We start from the raw sequence: 11,893 nt of genomic DNA, 5'->3' as shown, positions 1-11,893 counted from the left end.
AAGAATTTTACTTTTAAAAGAATCTGCTAACCATTTCTTGCGTGAGTAACTCTTTATGCATTCTTGAAAAAAGACTTACATGCATTCTTGATGAGAGATATCATGAGATGCTGATGAGAAGTTTCAAACTAATAATATAATGTGTTTATAAAAATAAAATATATAATATAGTTGTATTGCTACAAAAGTGTTATGAAATGTGTATGTAAGTCAAGATATAAGAGTGTATTTTTGTTTACCACCCTCAAGTGGTGGTTTTGGGAATTGGATCCTCTCCTCTCCTGAGCTTGAGCTTAGGAGCCTCCTGACAAACACACAAGGATCGTTAGATTTTGATCTAACGGCTACAATTATTATAACTTTTAGATAGCTCTCTGTTTGTAGCCGTTGGAGACCCATGTTTGTTGGTCAGCAGGCACTTGAGCCCAAGCTCAGAATAGGATCCAATTCCATAGTTTTGCTCACCACCATAATTACTATCACCATCAGAAGAGGATCCAACTTTGTCTTCGACGAGAATTGAATCTAAGACGTATTACTTACAAGTGAAGAAAAATATCACTATATCGTAATAACAAATGAAAAAAATTGTTATTGAATAAGTTTAAATTTTAAAATTAATGTCTATACACTACACAAATTACTTATTAATGATAAATCATCACAATCACTTGAGAACGGTGAGAAAATATTCTCCTAATATAATCGCATCCGTTTCGTTTGTGTTCGACAGTCCACCAAATATGTGCACGTTTTTGTGCATTGAAAAATCTGATTAGCTACGTAATTAACGCTGTCGACAAAGTATAAATATATACAACGAAAACAGCTGCATGTCTGCATGTCTGCATATCTCGCAATCAAATCTACCTCTCCCCGATAAGACGTGTATTGTTGTTGGGGTTGTGTATATACAGATTCACACACGTGGATTTGGATATGGACGATTCGGATCATGTGCTCTCATCCTCTACACAGTAGGAACAGAAATCCATTTGTTTGTTTCTCTTGTAGCCGGCAAGACTTTTAGACCATCTCCAACCGAAGACTAGTTAGAAGATTCGTTTTAATCATCTGGTCCTTCAAGAAATTAATATTTTAAAAAACAATGTAGGGTCATATTTCTTACTATCTTCAACCGAATGTCAAAGGGTCATAGGGCTCGTTTTAGCTCAGTCATAAAAAACTATCTCCAACCGAAGGCCAAACATAATTTATTATTTAAAAACTACAACTTAAATTTAAATCCAACGACTAAGTGACGTCAACTAGCCGTTATATTTGAATTTTTTTTTTTGTTATAAATAGGGTGGATATTAGGTTATAATTCACACACCTTTGAATTCAATCTATTTCAATTAAGTCTCTTTCAATTCAATTCAAGTTTGCAATAAATTCAAACTTTGGATCCTCTTCGGATTCCAACTGGGGGTCCTCATCCAATTTCAAATTGGAAGAAAAATGGGCGCAGATGAGACTAGAAGATAAGGAATATGATGAAGAAGATGAAGCATGGCGCAACACACAAAAATAGCATGGAGTAGGCATTTTTATGTTGTTAAATGTTTTTTTAAAAATGTTGTTTTAAGTTTCATGTTGTTAAATGTTTTTTTTATGTTATTTAATGTTGTTTAATATTGTTTAATATTGTTTAATGTTATGTAATGTTTAATGGTTTAGGAAGGTATAGGAAAAAAAAAAGAGTTTTTAAAATTTTTAAAACAAACTTTGTTCAAAAAATAAAAAATAACGATTAGTTGACCGTTGCATTTGAATTCCAGCCCAACCCGGAACCAACTGGCTGATATTTTTGTTTAGTGGGGCCCAAGAGCCCTTTGACATGGCCCTCTAGACTCTTTTGTTAAAGATGGCCTTAAGATCTATGGTTGGCCCTCCATGCTTAAACAAACGTGATCAATTTCACTTCGTTCGTATGCACATATGCATACTAGTTTTGGTAACCTATGGCCTATGGTCTATGGATGGAGAGTCACTAATATAAAATGGGTTGATGTCACCGTAGTTTTTTTATTTAATCTGTGAATACTTACACATGATAGTACATTATTATTTATGGACATTACATCATGATGGTGGACATTTTCCACGTAAGTTTTTCGAGCAAAATCTAGAGTCACTATGACATATCCCGTCATTAGTGTTTCTTTCATCCCGACGTGACGACTAGTTATAGTATGGTATAGCTTAAGGCTAATGATTGAGTAAAATTTGGAGTGTAATCAGGATATACACTTCTTATCATGTGACAAAACGAAATAGAAGAATACTGATGAAGAGGAGGTACACCTCACGTTATATCCAAGAAGAGATTCAAAATCTCGTTTATGTTCACTCTTTTTAAAATAGAGTATAGCAAACATGTCGTCGTACTATTAGAACAAGCCTTCACGATAAAAATGTAGCCAAACCATGTCCTTGAGACACCATCCATTAAAGTCCAAAATAGCTCAGGCATTTTATATATTAATTGGTTCATTCAAGGAGTAGGATTCTTTCTCTTCTTTTGTTCCTTCTTCTTCCCTCTCTTTCTATTTGAATGGTCATGGTTAAGCCATGTTAATATTTTATATTAATTTTTTTTTATAAAAAGAGAAAGAAAAAATAAAAAATGTAAGAAAAAAAAATAAAAATGAATAAAAAAGAAGAAGAGAGACTCCTAATCCTGGAGAAATTTTTCCAAGTGCCAGGAATACCATGACACATGTTGTTCCCTCACCCATTAGCATTTAGTTTTATTTATTTATTGAAATATAAAGTTAAAGGATATCCAAGATGTCAAATGCTAATGGATGAGGGAACACCATGTGTCATGGTGTTCCCGGCACTTGGAAAAATTTCTCCTAATCCTGCTCGATTCAGAGCATGTGCAATTTTACTGGTTATTAATATGGCAGACAGACCTGGTGCCAAAGAAGAAAGTGAATGAACAAAAGCAGAATGCTGACACGAGAGAGTAGGACAGACTTGACAATTGAAAGTGCGCTGGTATTGGAACCTCTTGGAAAATTTAGAATTTTGATGGTTAGATGGAGAAAGGAACCACTTGGGGGCATTATTAATGATTAATGATTTGATTAATCAAAGGGTTAGTTATAAACTCATGATAATCTCCCTTCATCTTCAATCATTAACATAGATTCCACGCTTGTTCACACTCGTGGCTGCAGTGGTTGCAGGGCGGATGGAAGTAGGGACCAAAGTAGTTATAGGTCATCCGAGTTTGGAAAATATATATCTGAAGATTTTTTGAGGACCTTTCGAATGTTTGGTACGAGTTCTTTTTGTGCCTACTAATTGTTTAATGTAGTGCATGCTGGATATATTTCGACATATTGTGTTGACAGCACTCAACAAGTTTTCTTTATATCACTTATCAGATTGTTTCGGTATATAACAATATTTGTTGATATGTGCATAACAAGCCTACAAAATGAATAAACTGATTTTTTTTTTACATGCTTCTCACTCTGTTCGTATTCCAAAACTTGTGTTTAACACCAGAACTCCCAAAATTAAAATCCTGAATCCGCCGCTACTTGGCTGTCGCTGTGTCGTCTATCTTTCCCACTAAGCATGTGTACGTACATCAGTACATGTAATAATATAAGACCTTAAAATTGAGACTTTGTCAAAGATTATCTTCAAACAAAGTACCTTTACGATTAGTCGAACCAGACCACAACGCATGGACGAAACTCAGACGACCAACATCTAAGTGTTGAAGGCAAACCCCGTAAAGTCTAAACATCAAAGGCACGCTATACACATTTTATCACTTCACACGTTGAAAGCCCAGATGAAGGCGATTCATTCAGTTACTTTCTTCAGTTTTTTGTAGCTGGTTTATATACTTGAGTGAGTGACCAACCTGTAAGGACTGACATACCTTTTTCAGAGCTGATGTCTCTTTGTTCGGTTCAAGAAACGACCGGTGCGGCTTGAATTCCAACCGGTCCTTCCCCCACATTGCTTCCCTCAACTATGGCATGCTTCGAGTCCCAAGCAAATAAAGCCTCATGGACTCTTAAAGGCATGCCTTCAACAAGCTCAACTGCAACAACTCGAAATCCGACATATTTTCTTCGGCGGATTCAATCTCTTTCACCACATTTTCCTCCACACCTGGTTGGCGGGAAAGCAACCAGAAGAGCCATGTCATACATTGCCGCTTCCCGCCCGGCCATGATAAAGCTTCCATCGTCACCTCCTCCTCGTGCCCCGCCGTTATTAGCCGAGATAGAAGATCTTCATGAGCTCCACTATCCGTCTCAACTTCTTTTAGCTCTTTCTTCCTCCTCTTGATTATATCCATTACATATTGTTGACCCTAAAAATTACAAAGCCTACGTGACGCGCAGGCCGAGTAACTAATAAGCTAACTACGTCCTTCGGTCGAATGCGGGGCGTGCCAACTCGTCGGCCGAGCTAGGCCGAGGAGTAAAATTTGTTGATGTTGCGTTGAGCGCGTTGCTGACTTCTTTATCTTGCGACTGCAGCCGAGGAAGGAACAAATCTCGGCCTTTGGATTCTCGAGCCTGAAGACAAGGCTGCTAGTTCTACGAAGTTCAATATTAAATTCGGCTCTCTGGGTGCCGAATGTAGTAACCTGGTAACACCTCACTTCGCCGAAAAGGCTAATGAGATGACCTCTGCCAATAAGGATTTGAAAATCCTTCTCGACCGAGACTTGGATAGATAACCAGTCGGCCTCGACGCAGTGCTGTTTATCCAAACTGAAGGTGCTTCGGGAACGGCTGATTCTACGGCAACAGTGCTGTTTATCCAAACTGAAGATGTTCGCCGGTTGCCTTCACAGTGCTGTTTATCCAAACTGAAGATGTGTTGGCGAGAAAAAGAAAATAAAAAAAATCTCAAGATGTTTTGAGAGGTTTTGCGCAGGGCATTTATGTGTTGAATTGGATGTCCTTTTTTTATTTGTCTGCCGCTTGGTATTTATAGAACTAACTTAGCGCAAAATCCATATGTGACCATCAATCTCCACAAATAATAATTTACGCGGAGATGATGTTTATCCAATGAAAGTCGTGGCACTCAACGTCTTTGGTGCTAACCACGCATTTTAGCCAACCACGTAACAAAGCTTGGTATGCCAATTCCTTCTTTGCTAAAGATAAGCATTGTCATTCAAACCTTGGAATATCAAGCTTTATCCATAGAATATTCACTTCATTTGGCAGCCTTGAGTTTGCTAATGATTATCCCATGCATGCATCACAATGGCTTACTTCACGTAATTAATCATTCAAGTTGGACTCCACCTTGGTTACCAACTGATGCCGCCACATGCTAAGCCTCTTTTTATAATGCATGATGCTCAATCCCGCATTGAATGCTAAGAATCCCAAACTAAATTGAACTATTTTGCTTGCTTCGATATAGTTTGAGTCACATTTATCTTGTACAAGAAAAGTGTCAAGATAATTCATTATTAAAAGATAATTATCATGATTAAAAATCATAATATTATCCTCTAATAACAACAAAATTATTGTAACTTTCTTATCCGACGATTAAGAATCATCCTTATTCAACGGCCTCGATCGCTTGGGCCGATGGTGTAAAATCAAGTCCAAACACAAATATATCTTCATTTTCATCCAACGGTTAAGAGCTATACTCATTCAACGGTCTAGATTACTCGGGCCTATAGTGTAAAATTGGGTCCAAACATTGCCCCCTAGTTTCCTTAAGTTTCGGCCCGTAAGCCGAATGGTTAAGGAAATTAGCGCAGTCGAATAAATATATGGTTGAGGAATCCACTTCATAGCCTGCCATGTCTTGAAAGAAACCTCGACGCATTGGCCGAGCTCGGCCTAACATAATTCTAGCCCGGATCAAGTAAGGACACGGATAAACAGAACACCTTTACACATCCATTGTCATGAGTTGTAATAAACATGTGCCTGCCAACGACGAGACAGAGGCCACGGCTCCAAATGTGTCTTCGCCTAATCCTGTCAAGGGACTGTGATCGCCAAGATCCCATAATCTGATGGTTCCACCCCACCAGCCGCTATAAAGAACATATAGGGATATGGCAAAAGTGAGGATGCAGCATGCATGTTGGAGACTAATGCTCAGTTGTCCTCTCGGCTCGAGAAAAACTTAGTCGAGGAAAGCCAAATAGGGTCGAGGGCCGAGAAACCAAATGAGGTTGAAGGCTCGGGGACTCTCACCTACCACTTACTCCTTCAAAGAAAGTTGTACCTACTGTGACGAGGAAAAACAAATGGGGTCAAGGCTGAGAAAAACCAAATAGTCGAAGGCCTGCCACCAAGTAGCCTGCTTGTCTTCAAGAAACAATCACATGTGGACAGCCGTTCGACATGTCATTCAGCTATCCACGCTTCGGCATTAAAATTCGATAATGGTATCTCGACGTGATACTACTAAATATATATATATATATATATTAAACTTATGCCTCTGAGCACGGACTGCAACTATATATACAACCATGATCTGTTCGTTAGTACTGCATGTATGCACCAAATAGAACACAACCATCAAACCTTGTGGCCTTTGTTGAATTAAACATGCAGCAACGTAAACATAATTCTCTCGGCGAGGCTTAAAATGAGGTTGGGCGAGGTCGAGAAACATTAGACCGAGGTAATATCATCAAAACCACCACCGAATAACCATCATTCGGCCTTAAGGAAATTCATTATTTTTCACCAAAACATCAACTCCAAGCTTTCTTAGCTGCTTGTCGAGAAAATTTTCCAGAAAAACACCGAAGCTGTCACTGGATATCAATTTCTTCAAGAAAAGTTTATGGAAGACGGCATAATCAGAAGGAAAGGAATAACGTCTTGCTGAACTCGACGACGACCGAAGAATATATATATATATATATATAACGTTTCTATGGCGAGCACACACATATGTATATAGAATGAGCGTGTGCCGAGCATCAGCTCGCTGAGCTCGGCATGTGTGATATATATTATAGATAGAGCACAGGATTGCCAAGCACCATATCATGAGAGGCTTGTCTTGAATATAATTGAATGATTCAATGCTGCGTGGAATGTTCCTCGGCCTTCTTTATCTTCTTAAGCATCGGCCGAGGAGCCAAATGGTCAACGAAATTTTTCGTCAACGCATATCAAAATTTCCCCAGCTTCGGCTAAATGGCCTTGAAATCCTAATTCCGCCGAATGACCAAGAGAAACATATAGCCGAGAACTATTAAGAAACCACCGCCGAACAAAATTTATTCGGCAAACTAATGTTTAAAATTCCATTCCTTTCTCCAGTTTCTTTGCCTTCAAAAGTTCCATAGACTTGGTTACATCACTTGGAAAGTATATTGGTACGAGACCGAGAAGAACTGGGGTCAAGGATAAAGTGGGGCCGAGACCAAGTAGAACTAGGGTCGAAGACGATGAAAACCATTCCTGGAGCTCGGCCTGCCTATATATACATATTTATATATAAAAGTGGCCGAGGAACTTCATCGTTGGCCGAGGTCTTAAAGTGGCCGAAGACCATCATCACATATATATGAATCCAAAGCCACAAAAAACAAAATCAAAACTTGGCCCATTGGCCTTGGAATGATGTTGTCGGGCATGCATATTTCTATCACCCTTTTCGTTTTTTTTTTTTTTTTTTTTTTTTTTGTCCGGGGGCTCAATGCTCATTGCCCCCCCCTGTATTTTCTTAAGTATCGGCCAAGAGGCCGAATGGTTAAGAAAGTAATTTAGCACATGGAAATAAAAGTGGCCGAACCATAAATAGGAGGAGGCCAACGATGCTTTATTCCAAGCCGAGATCTTATAATATCAAAATTCTCAAATTGATTTCGCTTTAGGCCAAATGAAGAATTTTCCCCAAATATTTTTGACTTGGTGATATATTTTTCATTTTCGGCCGTCGAATGTGTTGAACAATTATTTTTTTCCCCCAGGCATAATTACTTCGTTAACTTCGGCTTTTAACTCGAGCAACTTGGCCGAATTGGATTGCTTCATGTCGGCTTTATTACCAATAATCATATCGATTGGCGCAGTTTGTTCAACTGAAACCGTGAATTGGTCTTGTTCATCATTGGAACACTTTTCTGACGAATTATTTTCTGAGTCAATTTTTGGCTTAGAAACTTGAACATTTTCTTCTAGGCCTACCACACTTTCAGCCGCGATCGAAAAAATAGGTGGCCTTTGTTCTTCGGCCAAAGTAACAATTTTCTTAGGCCGATATTTGATTACGGCCGAAGCGGAAAATTGCCCCCTGGTCTTTTCAACCAACCATTCCTCAAATGGAATTGATTTGTAGTCGAAAACGTAAGGAAAATATTTTCCATCTAGCCAGGTATTAAATCGAGCCCTGTCTTCATTTACCCATTGCTCTTGCAGGGTAACAGGAGCTTTTATTCTCAACATGTAAGCGAATGACTTTTGCATCTCTGTATGGCCACGAAGAATTTTTTCCACTTCCAAAGATCTTTTTCGTTCCTCATTGCGTTTTTTCAATTCCTCTAGATGCTCGTACAATCGGCTACGTTGAGCCAGATTGGAATCTTGATATATCATATGAACTTCGTAGTTTTAGCACTGGGTCCCACCGGGCGTGCCAAAATGTTGACCCTAAAAATTACAAAGCCTACGTGGCGCGCAGGCCGAGTAACTAATAAGCTAACTACGTCCTTCGGTCGAATGCGGGGCGTGCCAACTCGTCGGCCGAGCTAGGCCGAGGAGTAAAATCTGTTGATGTTGCGTTGAGCGCGTTGCTGACTTCTTTATCTTGCGACTGCGGCCGAGGAAGGAACAAATCTAGGCCTTTGGATTCTCGAGCCTGAAGACAAGGCTGCTAGTTCTACGAAGTTCAATATTAAATTCGGCTCTCTGGGTGCCGAATGTAGTAACCTGGTAACACCTCACTTCGCCGAAAAGGCTAATGAGATGACCTCTGCCAATAAGGATTTGAAAATCCTTCTCGACCGAGACTTGGATAGATAACCAGTCGGCCTCGACGCAGTGCTGTTTATCCAAACTGAAGGTGCTTCGGGAACGGCTGATTCTACGGCAACAGTGATGTTTATCCAAACTGAAGATGTTCGCCGGTTGCCTTCACAGTGCTGTTTATCCAAACTGAAGATGTGTTGGCGAGAAAAAGAAAATAAAAAAAATCTCAAGATGTTTTGAGAGGTTTTGCGCAGGGCATTTATGTGTTGAATTGGAGGTCCTTTTTTTATTTGTCTGCCGCTTGGTATTTATAGAACTAACTTAGCGCAAAATCCATATGTGACCATCAATCTCCACAAATAATAATTTACGCGGAGATGATGTTTATCCAATGAAAGTCGTGGCACTCAACGTCTTTGGTGCTAACCACGCATTTTAGCCAACGACGTAACAAAGCTTGGTATGCCAATTCCTTCTTTGCTAAAGATAAGCATTGTCATTCAAACCTTGGAATATCAAGCTTTATCCATAGAATATTCACTTCATTTGGCAGCCTTGAGTTTGCTAATGATTATCCCATGCATGCATCACAATGGCTTACTTCACGTAATTAATCATTCAAGTTGGACTCCACCTTGGTTACCAACTGATGCCGCCACATGCTAAGCCTCTTTTTATAATGCATGATGCTCAATCCCGCATTGAATGCTAAGAATCCCAAACTAAATTGAACTATTTTGCTTGCTTCGATATAGTTTGAGTCACATTTATCTCGTACAAGAAAAGTGTCAAGATAATTCATTATTAAAAGATAATTATCATGATTAAAAATCATAATATTATCCTCTAATAACAACAAAATTATTGTAACTTTCTTATCCGACGATTAAGAATCATCCTTACTCAACGGCCTCGATCGCTTGGGCCGATGGTGTAAAATCAAGTCCAAACACAAATATATCTTCATTTTCATCCAACGGTTAAGAGCTATGCTCATTCAATGGTCTAGATTACTCGGGCCTATAGTGTAAAATTGGGTCCAAACACATAGGCATGAACTTCTTCAATCGCAGCTCTAAGTTTTTGCTCCGAACCGACTCCAAGCCACCTCTTAATCATCCAAATTATGAACATGGGAGCTGCTCCGCGCCTTGCGCAAATCTCCAATGCAGTGTCAAAAGCCCTTGCAAGCGTTGGATTTGGCAGAGAGGGATCCAAGCAGCACCGCTCAACACCCAAAAACACCTTACAAATCACATTGAAAGCGAATCTCCATAGCTGCAGCTGCTTGGGACAACGAATCTCCTTAAAGAAATGCCGATGGACTCTCTCAAAAGTTTTATCACGATGACACGAAAATTTACGTTAAACTATGAGATGACAGCGAGTTTATTAAGAGTCCCACTTTTAAAAAAAATCCCCTTTATATTTCTCACTTGAGCAAATCTTTATTTATTCTCGAAAACAGGCTTACATGCATTCTCAATGAAAGATATTATGAGATGTTTTCGTGATATTTCAGACTAATAATATTAATATGTTTTGTAAGCATTAAAATCACTTGAGCGGCAAAATTCTCCCAAAATATGAAATCACATGGAAGATCTGATTAGCTACGCAATAAACGGTGGCGACAAAGTAAAAATATATACAGCGAAACCAGCTGCATGTCTGCATCGTGCAATCAAATCTACACCTGCCTTTCCCCAATAATACGTGTGCTATTGTTGGGGTGTATAGAGATTCACACACGTGGATTTGGATATGGACGATTAGGATTATGTGCTCTCGTCCTCCACACAGTAGGAACAGAAATCCTTTTGTTTGGTTCTCTTGTAGCCGGCAAGACTTTTAACAGCTCTGGCTGGCTCTCCATAGTCCATGCTTACACAAAAACGTGTTCAATTTCACTTCATCCGTACGCACGCATGCTGTATACTAGTTTTGGTACCCTATGGCCTATGGTCTTTGGTCTATGGATGGAGAGCTACTCCATAAAATGGGTTCCATCATCAATATGTGAATATTTACACATAACAATGCATTATTATTTCTAGACGTGTTCCATGCAAGTCTTTTTAGCAAAATTTGGGATGTCACCCCCTTCATCAGAGTTCCTTTCATCACGATTGGTTATGGTATGGTATAGCTTATGACTTATGTAACCAAGATATACATTTTCCCATCATGAGACAGAACAAGATGAAATAAATATTGATGAGGAGGTACACCTCACGTTATTTCCAAGAAGAGACTCCAAATCTCGTTTCTATTCACTTCTTTTAGATGAGAGCAACTCATATAACACACGTCATATTTAGAACAAGCCACTACGATAACAATGTACCCCCAAATGATATAAATCCAAACCCTAACCATTTTAAAGTCCAAGAGCTCAGGCATATTATATATTAATTGGATCATTTGAGAGCATGCGGAATTTTAGTGGTTAATAATATGGCAGACAAACCGTCGTGCCATGGAAGAAAATAAAAGACCCAAAGCAGACTGCTGACGAGAGAGAATAGGACAGGCTTGACGATTGAAAGTGTGCTGGGATTGGAAGCTGTTGGAAAATTTGGAATTTTATGGTTTGATGGAGAAAGGAACCACTTGGGGAGTGGGGAATGATCAATTATTAATGATTTGATTAATCAAAAGGGATTAGTGATAATCTCCTTTCATCTTCTATCATTAACATTGATTCCACACTTTGTTCACACTCGTGGCTGTCGCTGTTGTCGTCTCTCTTTCCCACTAAGCATGTGAATTTAGACTTGGTCAATGTAATACTTAAAAAAACGAAAAAAAAAACACACACACACACACACACACACACACATATATATATATATATATATATATATATATATATATATATTATTTTTAAGGAGCAAGAGGGTGAGTTTCAAACCAGTGAAAAGCAACACACTATCCAC

Source organism: Pyrus communis, chromosome 7, assembly GCF_963583255.1.
Source record: "Pyrus communis chromosome 7, drPyrComm1.1, whole genome shotgun sequence".
Classification (NCBI taxonomy): Eukaryota; Viridiplantae; Streptophyta; class Magnoliopsida; order Rosales; family Rosaceae; genus Pyrus; species Pyrus communis.
Note: the sequence above shows the minus strand (reverse complement) of the source record.